The sequence below is a fragment of the Myxocyprinus asiaticus genome, chromosome 35, assembly GCF_019703515.2.
Source record: "Myxocyprinus asiaticus isolate MX2 ecotype Aquarium Trade chromosome 35, UBuf_Myxa_2, whole genome shotgun sequence".
Taxonomy (NCBI): domain Eukaryota; kingdom Metazoa; phylum Chordata; class Actinopteri; order Cypriniformes; family Catostomidae; genus Myxocyprinus; species Myxocyprinus asiaticus.
The window spans coordinates 23,539,498-23,553,047 of record NC_059378.1 but is presented as its reverse complement, the minus strand read 5'-3'; the positions used below and the strand labels follow the sequence as shown (position 1 = coordinate 23,553,047).

The 13,550-nt window shown below is 36.3% G+C and overlaps 2 long non-coding RNA genes and 1 pseudogene across 6 annotated transcripts; 2 read left to right on the top strand and 1 right to left on the bottom strand.

Moving 5' to 3' along the window:
- Positions 1 to 527: 527 nt before the first annotated feature.
- On the top strand, positions 528 to 5,344 carry LOC127425788 (uncharacterized). Of its 2 annotated transcripts, XR_007894692.1 has the most exons (5): positions 528 to 913; positions 1,021 to 1,154; positions 1,285 to 1,431; positions 4,290 to 4,554; positions 4,860 to 5,344. It is a non-coding gene; the product is annotated as an uncharacterized LOC127425788 (long non-coding RNA). The 2 variants fall into 2 exon arrangements; XR_007894691.1 differs by having other exon boundaries at positions 1,285 to 4,554; positions 4,860 to 5,099.
- LOC127425789 (uncharacterized) lies at positions 5,245 to 8,755 on the bottom strand. Of its 4 annotated transcripts, XR_007894695.1 has the most exons (5): positions 8,231 to 8,755; positions 8,070 to 8,142; positions 7,114 to 7,816; positions 6,947 to 7,025; positions 5,245 to 6,122 (listed from the first exon to the last, which is right to left on the bottom strand). It is a non-coding gene; the product is annotated as an uncharacterized LOC127425789 (long non-coding RNA). The 4 variants fall into 4 exon arrangements; XR_007894696.1 differs by having other exon boundaries at positions 7,114 to 7,352; positions 7,626 to 8,755; XR_007894694.1 differs by having other exon boundaries at positions 7,114 to 8,142.
- A 2,109-nt stretch (positions 8,756 to 10,864) lies between these two features.
- LOC127425881 (la-related protein 6-like) lies at positions 10,865 to 12,882 on the top strand (annotated as a pseudogene).
- The last annotated feature ends 668 nt before the right edge of the window (positions 12,883 to 13,550 follow it).

The window sequence follows — 13,550 nt, the reverse complement described above, 5'->3', positions numbered from 1 at the left end:
CTGCATTCAATGAAGTTGGTGTTTACGCTGTTTTGGTGCGCCATCTGCAGTTCAACGCTTAAATGTCAAACAATGCATCATCTATGGAGGACGAAACCTGCAAAAATAATAAATAAATAAATAAATGTAATAATAAGAAAATAAATAAAGGAATAAATGTCTTGATAAAATAAATATAATTAGTTTTTAATTAAATTCATTCCTGAATTTATTTTTGTATTACTTTTTTCCATTATTTATTATTTTCTGTTTTTATTTTTATTCTTTTAAACTTTTTTTTTATTCTTTCATTTATTTATTTTTTATTTTTTATATTTATTTATGCGTTCATTTATTTTTATATTTATTTATAAAACATGTATTTATTTCCATTTTTAAATATTCCCACATTTATTTATTTTTGTATTTATTCTTACGTTTCTGTCTCTTGTATGATAATTATGTGGGCTGGTCCAGCTTACCATTGGTTTATCGTAGATTGAAGCGTGTGCTCGATTACTCTTGACTTGTTTTGATGTGACGTCAGGTCACAGCCATATCTCGTGTAAACTATGGCTGACGCTTCACGTATATCTAGAGAGTTGCGCAACTTAGCGAATGAAGTCGATAACCACGCATCAAATGACTATGTTTTATTTAGAGTAGAGGTGCTTATAGATTTTTATGAGAGCTGTATGCCGGTATGAATGCCAAAGCACGTCCTGGATTGTTAGACTCTCTGCAAAATGTTTCCCTGCATATTCAAAATCTGTGCGAGTCAGAGGGTGCTAGGGTGGGACGTCCATCTTATTTGCTTCCGATAAGTACTATTGAAACTTATCTCTTAATGGGTCAAACTGCTGGAAACATTGCAAAGTTGTTTTGTGTATGTGAAAGAACTATTCGTAACAGGAATTACGCAGCATGGTTAAAGGTAAGCCGCTCCTATTAGCATTATGTAGCCTTTTTAACTTTCAAATGTACTAGTGTTGATCTCTTGTGTTGTGTGGTTGATAATGAGTTTGTGATTAATTCTCTCAGAGTAAGCGACCTGTTCTCAACTTTGGAAGACGCTAAACTGGATGCTGTGGTAGAAGATATACTAAAACTTCATCCCAATTCAGGGTATAAAATGATGGTTGGAAATCTCACTGCACAGGGCATTCGTGTACAGCGTAAGGCACATTTTGTACCTTGACATATTTGCATCCTTGAATACAGGTGAATACAAAGGATATAGTATAGAAATGAACTCAAAGATAGGAATATTTAATCTGCATATATTGGTGAATTTTATTTTTGTAGGGCGAGTGTTCAAGAATTCATGCGACGCGTGGATCCTCAGAGTGTCTTAATGCGCAGTCTTCAGCTGAACCCTCGGAGGTGTAGAAAATACACTGTCCCTGCACCCAACAGTTTATGGCACATCGTTGGTAACCATAAGCTAGTAAGGTATGCTGATAGTAATAGAAATTATTGAAGGTTTAATCATGGTCAGCTGAATGTGTTTTCCTATGTCAGACTGAAGAGGAAAGGTCTGTACAGTTGACCAAAAGAAACTGAAAGCATAAAGATGTGTAATTGGTGGAAGTAATTGCAGCTCAAGATGTTTTGTCACTCTGGCTTCCTCAGTTGATAGTGGAGCTTCCTCAGCATTACATTTCATCACACACATGTAGACTACAAGTGTGCATTTGTTGGGGTTAGTTTGAAAGGACTGTGTTGTAAGAAGCTGACAATCACACCTATCCTCTCTGGGCAAAATCCTCACTTCACTGTCTTAGAACGTGTGATGTTGAATGTTGTCTTTGAAGGATCTTCCTTGTGAACCTAAATCTGCAATGACTCTCACCATTATGAGTTGTTATATGACTATTACTGGATGATTATATTAAGTCATTGGGTAATGTCATGTGATGTCATTGTGTGTGTTAAGATGTAATGCTGGGGAAGCTCCACCATCAGTTCATCCATTTGACTAGAACGTTTTTGTAGATTTATTCTACCATGACCTGGATAACTGAGAATTTTCACAAATATAATTGGTGGGATATGAGCAGATTTTCCTAACTTTGTTGTTGTTCAATGCATCAATAATTATGTAAATGTTATGGTATTAAGTATGTGATATACTTTCATGGCTCTTTTAATTTACTTTAGAAAGTAGGATGTTTTCCTATATCTGTTCCGGGTGGCGTATTGTGGTTCACGGTGGCATTGATGGTTTTAGCCATCTAATCATGTACTTAAAAGCTGCCACCAATAATAAAGCTGCTACAGTCCTGACAAGCTTTTTAGAAGGTGTCAGCCTGTATGATGTGCCATCTTGTGTAAGATCAGATAAAGGTGGGGAGAATATAGACGTCGCTCGCTTCATGGTGTCCACCAGAAGAGAGAACAGAAACTCACACATCACAGGGAGGAGTGTCCATAATCAAAGGTATACAGTGCCTTGCAAAGTGTTCAGACCCTTTGAAAAAAAAAAAAAAATCAGGATATTTATTGCAAACTCATCTGTTCTACGAGTACTTTTTTTAAAGCCAAAATTAAAGGGGGGCCTGGGTAGCTCAGCCTGCAAAGACGGTTGGCTACCATCGAATCCTGATGTAATGAGTGACTCCAGTCAGGCTTCCTAAGCAACCAAATTGGCTCAGTTGCTAGGGAGGGAAGAGTAACAGGGGTTACCATCCTCGTGGTTGCGATGACGGTTCTCATCCACAGTAGGGCGTGTGGTGAGCCGTATGCAGAATCGTGGGGAATGGCATGAGCCTCAACACGCGCCATGTCTCCACGGTGGTGCGCCCAGTGAAACATGAAAAGATGCACGGATTGACAGACTCGGAAACGGAGGTAACCGAGGGCTGTCCCCCGCCAGCTGGACTCTGAGGGTAGAGCAACCATGCCACCACAAGGACATGGAGAGCATTGAGAATTGGGTATTCTAAATTGGATGAAAAAGGGAAAAAGCAATAAAAATAGCCAAAATTAAAGATATTTGAGTAGACATTTAAAAGAAAAGAAAAAACTGAAATATGCCTTTTGCATAAATATTCATACCCCTCATATGAATATTTAGTCAGGTCACCTTTTGCTGTAAAAACAGCTATTAATGTTTTGGGGCAAGTATCCACCAGCTTTGCACATAGGCTGAGAGTTTTGTCCATTCTTCTTGGCAGAGTGGTACAGGTTGGTTGGGTGATGCTTGTGGACTGTAATTTTCAAATAGTGCCACAGATTCTCAAAAGAATTCAAGTGTTGCTTTTGCCTTGTGCTTGGGATCTTTGATGGAGCAAAATACAGGGCAATACTGAAATTTTTCTGCTAAAAAGCTGAAACTTGGGAGAAATTTCACCTTTCAGTAGGACACTGATCCCAAGCACAAAGCAAAAGAGGAATTACTTGAGAACAAAAAGGTGAATAACCTACAGTGGCCCAAAAATCCTAATCTCAATCCTGTTGAGAATTTATTTGAAAATTTCACTCCACCCAACCAACCTGAACCACCTGGAGCAAATCTGCCAAGGAATGGACAAAACTTGCTCTTAGCCTGTTTGTAAAATGCTTAAAACTGTTATTACAGCAAAAGGTGGCCCGACTAAATATTAATATAAGGGGTATGAATATTTACAGTATGCAATCAGCAGTTTTAATTTTTTTATTTAATTTTATATATATATATATATATATATATATATATATATATATTGTAGGAGCCATATTTTAAAGTTTAACTGGTAAGTGTTCACATAATTTCAATACAAGGATAACATGTTTAGAATATGGAAAGCAGGAAATTTGAAAGATGGTATGTTTATTCACTTGGAACACAATAAAGGCAGACACTGAATGCATGGACACTTTCTGCACATGTTAATACGTGCTCACTCCTGTTACCAAGCCACCTCTGGGTTTTTTGGAAAGTCATTACAAATATCTACTCAGATATCTTTAATTTTGGCTTTAAAAATGTACTCACAGAGCTGAGTTTACAATAAAAATGATAAATACTTTTGCAAGGCACTGTGTATGTGTGTGTATACATATAGTACTGTGGAAAAAGTATTTGCCCCTTCCTGATGTCTTCTATTTATCTGTACCGTAGATCTCTTACAAAATTTTCAGATCTTCAAATGTGTGAAAAGTATTTGTCCCCTTAGTTACTAAATCCCCAAATGTCTGTAAAATAGATTACTTTTTTATTTACATTTCAGGTTATGGAAGCCCTATTTCAGGCACAACATTGTAAATTTTGTCAAGGTCCTTGTTTCCAGGTTAAATATTTTAGTATTTTGGCTCTTTTACGGTGTTAGGATCGAAAGGTTGTGGAGAGATGTTTATGCTGGTGTGCTTGATCTCTTCTAAACAATCTTTACCAACCTTGAGAATGAAGGGCTTCTGAGTCCAGATGATGAAATGCATCTCTATTTGCTCCACTGGTGCTTCATGCCACATGTACAGAAACACCTTCAGTTCTTTCAGGATGGCTGGAACCACCACAAGTTGCGGACCGAAGGAAATACACCAGTACAGCTCTGGGAATGTCATCAACCTGAGGCATTGCAAGACCCTAACCAGGTATTTATATCCGAGCTAATTAGGAAATATACTGACATGAACTAACATGTAATAATTACCTATGTATATGCATTGTAAATTTTAAGGTTAAGATTGCTATTTATTTAGTTCTTTGTAGGTGAGCCTCATTTTAATTACATGTAGCTTTTTATTGAAATACAGTAATCTATAAGTACTGTATGGCTTGCTTTAAATATTTTTTGCCTAAAGATTAATGACTAAAGAGCTCTGGTATAAGGACAGACAAGTTTGTTTGGATAATTTGTTAAAAATTAAAACTTTTAATTATCAGTTGTCTATTACAGGTAGATGCCATGCAATATGGCATTGACTGGACAGGACCATGTGGTCATCACGAACCCAGTGTAGTGATCCCTGAAATACAAATGGCACGTCAACTTACACAGCAGGATGCTGAGAGGTTCCCAGACCCAGATGTCCCTCTGGCTGATGTGTTGGAGGTCTACAGAGAGACTGTAGCTTTATTATCAGAAATGATAGAGTAGCACAAATATACAGCATCTACAAGAGAATTTTGTTTTAATTTTTAGGGGTTATGTTTTGGCCTCTCTGTATTTTTATCAAAATTGTTTAAACACTAGCATAATTGATGTACTAGTACTTACAGATTCAGTCATGCTAATGCTATAAAACAACCCAAAACCTATAATCAGTGAACAGCCATACATGTTCAGCTTAAAACTTTTATTCAACTTGTTAACTTTTATAATGCTGGCTTTGAATAGCCACACCATCTTTGTAGTGCACTGAGGTCAATAAATGTTACAAATAACTTTAACCAAAGGTTAGTTTGGTATAACTTTGACAACAAGAAGGTTCTGTTCTGAATAATACAATACAAAAGTCACAAAAACAAAAATTAGGACATTTTAACATTAACTCCAGTTAATATGGATTAACTCTGGCATCCAGTGAATATTCTTAGTAACTCAAGAATTTATTCCAAACCATTCTATATCCATAATCTGTGCTCCAGATAGCAGCTAAACGTCTAGGAGACCATATTTATAGTGAATCGTAGTAAATACATTTTTGTAAAAACTTTTTAGACAAATGTTAGTTTGGTATAGCCTTAACAACACAAAGGTTCTGAACTCTGCAACATGTCAAAATTTGTTGCCTGGCTATCTGATGTCTTAGTAACAAAAACAGAAAATTGAAAATTTTAACAGTAACTCCTGTAAATATGGATTAATTTTAGCATCTAATTTATATTCTTAGTATGAAATCAAACCATTCCAAATCCATAATCTGTGCTCCAGATAGCAGCTAAAACGTCTCTCTCAAAGGTAATGTAGTCATTATAATGACTAGGAAGCTTGAGAGTTTGATAGCATGTGGAAGACTTTGGTACGTTTCCCTCCACCACCTCAACATCTAGGCTCCTGGGCAGCACATCCCATCCAGTCCAGAATTTGAACAGAAACCGCAAGGTATTAGAAGAAGCTGCATTAAAAAAAATGGCACAAGTAGTATCTTCATCATCACTTGAAGTGGCCCTTTCTGTAGCTCTCTCACTCACTACCTCATCACTGACCTCTGCTGACCTTAGAAAAATGCAAAAATATATATATATTGATATATATAGACTGGTTCAAACTGACAAATTCTATGGTAACTCCCAAAAGCATTGTAAGCTAAGTACAACCACGTTTCCAAAAAAATTGGGACACTTGTGTAAATAAAAGAATGCAATGATTTGCAAATCATTTATATTTAATTGTAAATAGTACAAAGACAACATATCAAATGTTTGTCTTTTGAAAAATATATGCTAATTTTGAATTAGATGCCAGCAACACGTTTCAATAAGTTTTAAATGATTTGCAAATCATTGCATTCTTTTTGCATTTACATTTTATACAGTATCCTAATTTTTAGGGATAGATTTTTTTGTATCCCAATTTTTGTAGATCGTAGAAATGATTGGCACCAATAGTCTCTATGATTATCTTTACGATGCTTTTGGGAAATGCAGCCATGTACAATTGTAGTGAGAAGAATAGCATGTCAGAATGCTATTCTGAGATGTGGCTTGGCACTGTTTTGGCAACACGAGGGGGATCTACACAATATTAGGTGGTTTTAATGTTGTAGCTGATCGATGTGTGTATTATATATATATATATACACACACATACTGTACATATACATGCATACATACACACTCACACACACTATATACATTGTATGTGCGCACACAAATGTGTGATTCATTGGTTCACACTACAAACGTATAAACTCCTTACAAGATTATTTTAATGACAAGTTTTAACCTGATTACTCCCAATCAAGAATAAACATTTCCATAAGATACTCCACATTATACAAATAAAATACCTCATGCACTTATCACTATGACACATGATACCTGCAAACGGGAATTCATCTCCACACACAACACATTTCTGAGGTGGTCCAATCAACTCGTCTCTGTTAGGATTGCTTGTCTGCAAGTAAATATCATTAAATAAAAGTATATCATACATGTTTTATATGAATGTTAAAACATTCCTTGTTTGAAAGTATGGAACTTACTGATTCAACTTCTAAGTTTCGTTGAAGTGGACGAATGAAAATGGTTGCATGACCAATTTGATTTTGAGGATCTTTCAAATACTTTACATGGTATCCCTCATTTGGGCAGGGTATCAAGCTGAGATGGGGGCTCCTTGTGTTCCCAGATATTTTTAGTAACTCAAACCCCCCACTTTGTCGGAGTTTTGGAAAAGCTACCATGATGACATCTTTAAATTTTTGGGGATCTGTATGGCATCCTTTAAGAATAATAAAAAAAGATAACATGTAAAGATACTAAGACATATCTGACATTTATCATTTACATATCTTTAACTTTTCAGTACTGGCAGTGTTCAGTCAGATGGTGTATGTTTTAAAAGCTACACCTGCAGCCTAGTGTTTGTATTTCATGTTTAGATTGTTAAATGACTACTGACAGACCTTATCATTTTTATCATTAAAGATAATAATTAATAATCCAAATGTGCTCAAGAAAACCTCACTTTTAAACAAAGCTCTAAAGTAAATACCTCGATACGTCACACTCTCACCCCTAACCCAGCAGAAAACAACCGCTCTTTTCTACAATACTGGTTACCAAATCTGCATTTTTATCATCAAGACAGCAGAAATTGAGTAAAGCTGCAGGATACTGCACGACTCATCCGTCTTGCCAATCCTCTTCCTCTGTTGGAAGGACTAAATAGTCTTGCAACTTCGGCTAGAAAGTGTAAGAAAGCAAACAATGATCATCTTTGAAGTGCAGAGAAAGAGCAAGTGAGCCCATTCATTATACGTTCATTAATGAGTTATTTGGATTTCATTGTTACGGATTTGACACGATCCTGGATTGATTCGTTCTTCGTAGAAACCATTGGTTGGTTGGGAAACGCAGCACAGATAATTTAAGATAATGCAGTCAAGATTTTCGCCGTGATTACAAAATAAACACAGGCATTAGACTAGAAACCTACCGTCCACTGGGTGTCATCAACCTTTAATCTTACGACGTTGATGGTTCCGGACTTGATGATGATGATGATGATGCTGTAAGGAAGCACAACATACTACATCTGGAAAATCGTTTTCGCTACAAAATAATTCGACATAATGCGAATCTGTGAAAATAACTTACAACTCTCCAGTTGATCTGCCACATCCCGTCGCAATTTAGACAGCGTATTGCTACTTGCCGCCATTTCTTTTAAAAAACTCCGATCTATCCCTTAGGTAGATTTGACGCTTCTGTACGTGAGCTATCAACCAATGATGCACTGGAGCTAGGCAAGGACTACCTCCCTCATTTCCATGTTGCACACAGAAAAGTAAAAATAAATACATGTATAAATAAATATATATATATGGGAATATATAAATATGGAAATAAATATATGTGGGAATAAATAAATATAAAAATAAATGAACACATAAATAAAAATAAAAACAATGCAAAATAAATGAATAAATAAATAAAAGTAAAAAAAAAGCATAAAAATACAGTTAAAAATAAATACAGAAAATAATAAAGGAAAAAAGTCATAAAAAAATAAATTCAGGACTAAATTTAATTAAAAACTAATTATATTTGTTTTATCATGACATTTATTCCTTAATTTATTTTCATATTATTACATTTATTTATTTATTTATTTATTTATTTATTTATTATTTCTGCAGGTTTGGGCCTCCATACTTGATAGCGGTGCTTTTTCGAACACCTTACTATCCACAGTGGAAAACCCCCAGAAAGCCAGCAGAGTCGAGTCGAGCTGTAGCGTGCAGTGGAAAAGCCCCATGTCTGATGTCTGTCAACAATCTTTCAGTTAAAGGAATATTTCGGGTTCAATGCAAGTTAATCTCAAGCGACAGCATTTGTGGCATGATGTTGATTACCACAAAATATTATTTCGACTTGTACCTCCTTTTCTTAAAAAATAAATAAATAAAAAATCTGGGTTACAGTCAGACATTTACATGGAAGTGAATGGATTAATCCATAAACATTAAAATACTCACTGTTTCAGAAGTATAGCCACAAGACGTAGCCTAAACCATATGAGTGTTAACTTTTAACATGATTTTAGTGTGATAAAACATTTTCTGTAAAAAGTTATATCCAATTTTACAACTTCATTGCCATGACGATGAAATCCCAGCAATTTAGTAGTCTACTGCAAAAATGTCAATTATTTTGCATCTGAAATAGTAGGCCTACACAGGTTTAATGTAATGTAATTAATGTAAGCGATTTTATTAAATTGAAAGCCTCACATTTCTGCCTTTTAAACCCTCCAAAAATCGGCCCTATTCACTTCCATCCTCACTGTAAAATATTTTTTTTGTTTTGTTTTGGTTTTAAGAAAACGAGAAATTAGACAAAATAATTTTATTGTGGCAATCAACATTATACCACAAATACTGTTGATTCAACTTAAATGGATAGTTCACCCAAAAATGAAAATTCTTTTAATTTATACACCCTCATGCCATCCCAGATGTTTATGACTTTCTTCTGCTGAACACAAAGATTTTAGAAGAATATCTCAGCACTGTATGTCCATACAATGCAAGTGAATGGTGACCAGAAACTTGAAGGACCAAAAAGCATATAAAGGCAGCAGAAAAGTAATCCATACGACTTCAGTGGTTAAATCCATGTCTTCTGAAGCGATATGATAGGTGTGGGTGAGAAACAGATAAATAGTTAAGTCCTTTTTTACTATAAATTCTCCTCCCTGCCCGGTAGGTGGCGATATGCACAAACAATGTAAATCGCTAATAACAAAGGAAGAATGTGAAAGTGAAAGTGTTGAATTTATAGTAAAAAAAATTACTTAAATATTGTTTTGTTTCTCACCCAAAACATGCTTTTTGGACCTTCAAAGTTCTGGCCACCATTCACTTGCAATATATGGACCTACAGAGCTGAGATATGTTTCTAAAAATCTTTGTTCTCAGCAGAAGAAAGTCATATACATCTGTGATGGCATGAGAGTGAGTAAATGATAAGAGAAATTTCTTTTTTGGGTGAACTATCACTTTAACCTGTATTGAACCATGAATATTCCTTAAAGGAATGTTCTGGGTTCAATACAAGTTAAGCTCAATTGACAGCATTTGTGGCATTATGCTGATTACCACAAAAAATAGTTTCGACTCGTCCCTCTTTTTCTTCAGTGAGACACTTACAATGGAAGTGAATGGGGTCAATTTTTCCAGGGTTTAAACAGAAATGTGAAGCTTATAATTTTATAGAAGCAACTGCAGTAATTCTTCTGTTAAATCTTGTGTATTATTTGAGCTGTAAAGTTGTTCAAATTGTAATTTTTACAGTTGTTTTAGGGTTTTTGACATTACATCGTCATGGTAACGAAATTGTTAAATTGGCTATAACTTTACACAGAAAAGGTTATTAAGTGATTTTATCACACTAAAATCATTTTTACATGCATATCCTTTATGTCTTGTGGCTATACTTTTGAAACAGTATTTAATGTTAAAAAAAAAAAATGTCCCCCATTCACTTCCATTATAAGTGCCTCACTTGAACCAAGATTTTTGCTTTTTTTAAAGGAGGAACGAGTCACAATAAATTTTTGTGGTAATCAATATTATGCCACAAATGCTGTCGATTGAGCTCAACTTGTATTGAACCCGGAACATTCCTTTAAGCATTCAACGGTGCTGTGGTATAATCATTTTCTAATTGAATTGAATAAAAGTCAGTCCTTGTCAGTGTTAGTAAGTTAAAAATAAATGTGTCCACAGCATGTCCTCACCCAGTTTTACAGACATCTTCTGTTGTGAAGACACTGCACCTCAGCATTCAAAGGGGGCATTCTCATACACTGATGACTGGCTAAATGACAGCTTGGACGGGTAAGATGCTGGATAATTAATGGCTGTTGTTTATACGTACATTTTTTTTTGGCCTTACTGAAAAGGAAGAAAGTAATGCCACACATGTATCTGGGCAGTTAGCATGAAATACTTTAGAGAGTAGACATACTATGCAGTGTGTACACCATCTAAAGCCATTTTAAACTACAATCTTTCTGATTCTTGCATAGTTATTGTATGTACACTCCTATTAATTGAGGGACTACATGGAATATTTGTTGTGAAGGTAAAAAAAAAGGTGATTTAAAATGAAAAATGTAAAATGACATGGTGACCAGTCACAGCATCTGTAATATACACTCTCCCCATATATTCAAAAGTTCATGGACATGTTATGCATCAACTACCCACCTATCAAATAAATGATAGTTTTAGGTTTTTTAGGAGATTGATCGATGTGTTTGAGGAAGAATGTTATGAGGATGAACTTAGGACTCCACCAAATGCTGGTCTGAGACAAAGAAGAGCTTCCCAGCTTGAGAACTACCTTTCTGATGAAAATCTCTCCCATGATGCTTTTGTACTGAACAAGATGGGTTATGTTAGTTTGAAACTATTGACATCTTTCAAAACAGTGAGAATAAATGCTAAATTAATCTTGATCTGATCAAAAAAAGTGCCATCATTTATGGACACTTTTCATTGTGTTTCTTTAATAGATTAAAGATCTCACTCATGACTGGTGCACCACGCTGGCAGCTGCACAAACCTCTCAGCAGCTGGAAGTGAACGAGACCGGTACCAAGGTGTAACGAAGGACCCCAGTACCTGATGGGCTCCTGTGCATTCCCACAAGCAAGCTGCTGCTGGCCTGGATGGTGTTCCTGCAGTCAAGGGTGAGGTGAGTGGGTCACCTGGTGTGGAGCAGCTGGGAGTCATGGAAGCATTCTGCACCCAGGAAAAGAGATTCCTGCAGAACTAAAACGTTACACCAAGACATATATCGAACTGGGCCGCAAAGTGTGCGCTGTGGTAGAGTACGAGTATATGGAGGGTGCACGCAAAGCTTTTGAAGCTCTAAAGGCAGAAGAGCTGCTGCAAGACGAAGAGGCATTTGTGTGGCCCTGCTGGGTAGTTGTGGAACTCGTAGCCAGGGTGGAGCCAAGACCTAATGGTGGAAGAGTCAGAAGAAGGTATTGACACTGACTTTTGTCAAAAGCCTAACAAAGTCTAAAAGGTTCCATTATTCCCTGGAAGATTCTGCCATTAGCAGCTCTTCTGAGTCAGATTTTGTCCCTGCCTCGCCACGGCCCAACCGCTGCGTCTCCCACCCTCAGGCCCTATACGGCAGCCTCCTTGCTATACAGCGGATATCGACTTTCCGTTCTGACGCTTACAGAAATCCCCTTGACAGTCTCGTGGGAAGCCCCCTCTTGCCTCGCAAGCTTTTTCCTTACAGTCAGATGACTTCTCCTTTGGAAACACATCTTTTCAGCAGTACCCCGACAGCAGCTGCAAACTCCACCTTCAGTGGGTGCAAAAGCGCTAGTGATCTCTCTCCAGATGATTTGGGGTTCATGAGCAGTCCATGGGTCCAGCGACGTAAACATGCTGCCCAGGTCGTTCAGCCTGAGATGGCCGATTCTTTGTCACTCATCCAGATAATTAGATCTTTAAGTGCCCTGGTTTTGCGCCAATCTGCTGGACCCGATGGGACCAAAGGTTTCCACAACTGCATTGGTAAAGTTACTGCTGCCCCAGTGGGAGCATTATGAAGTCTGTTGACCTGCTGAATTAACATAACTGTATTCTGCAGTGCAACGTCAAGGCACTTTTTATGCAACATAATTCCTGAATGTATGTCTCACTTTACCTATTAATGAAAATGTAAAATAATTTAATGTATTTTAAAATGTCTAATTCATTATTGAATAAAGATTAATTTGTACTCCACACTGACACAATACTTAATTGCCCCGTTCTTGCAAGTTTATGCTTTCCAACTAAAATATTCACTATTTACTTTTACTTGATCCAGTGTTGTTGCATGCTGCAGTTTATTCTATGTGGTGCTTAAATCAGTAATTGTCTTATGGCATTGTTATCAGTGTTTCAAAAGTGTTTTATTGTAAATCCTTAATACTGTGGTTTAAGGGATTGTTCACCCAAAAATGAAAATACTCTCATCATTTACTCACCCTAATGCCACCCCAGATGTATGTCTGTCTTCTGCTGAACACAAAGATTTTTAGAAGAATATTTCAGCTCTGTAGGTCCTCATAATGCAAGTGAATGAGTACCAACATTTTGAAGCTCCAAAAGGATATAAAGGATTCCATTGGTTAAATCCATACCTTCAGAAGCAATATGAGAGATGTGTGTGAGAAACAGGTCAATATTTAAGTTCTTTTTCACCATCAATTTCCACTTTCAATTCCATATTCTTCTTTAGTTTTCGGCGATTTGCATTCTTCATGCATATCGCCACCTACTGGGCAGGGAGGAGAATTTATGGTAAAAAAATTACTTAAATATTGATCCGTTTCTCACCCACACTTATATCGCTTCTGAAGATATAGATTTAATCACTGGAGTCATATGGATTACTTATGCTG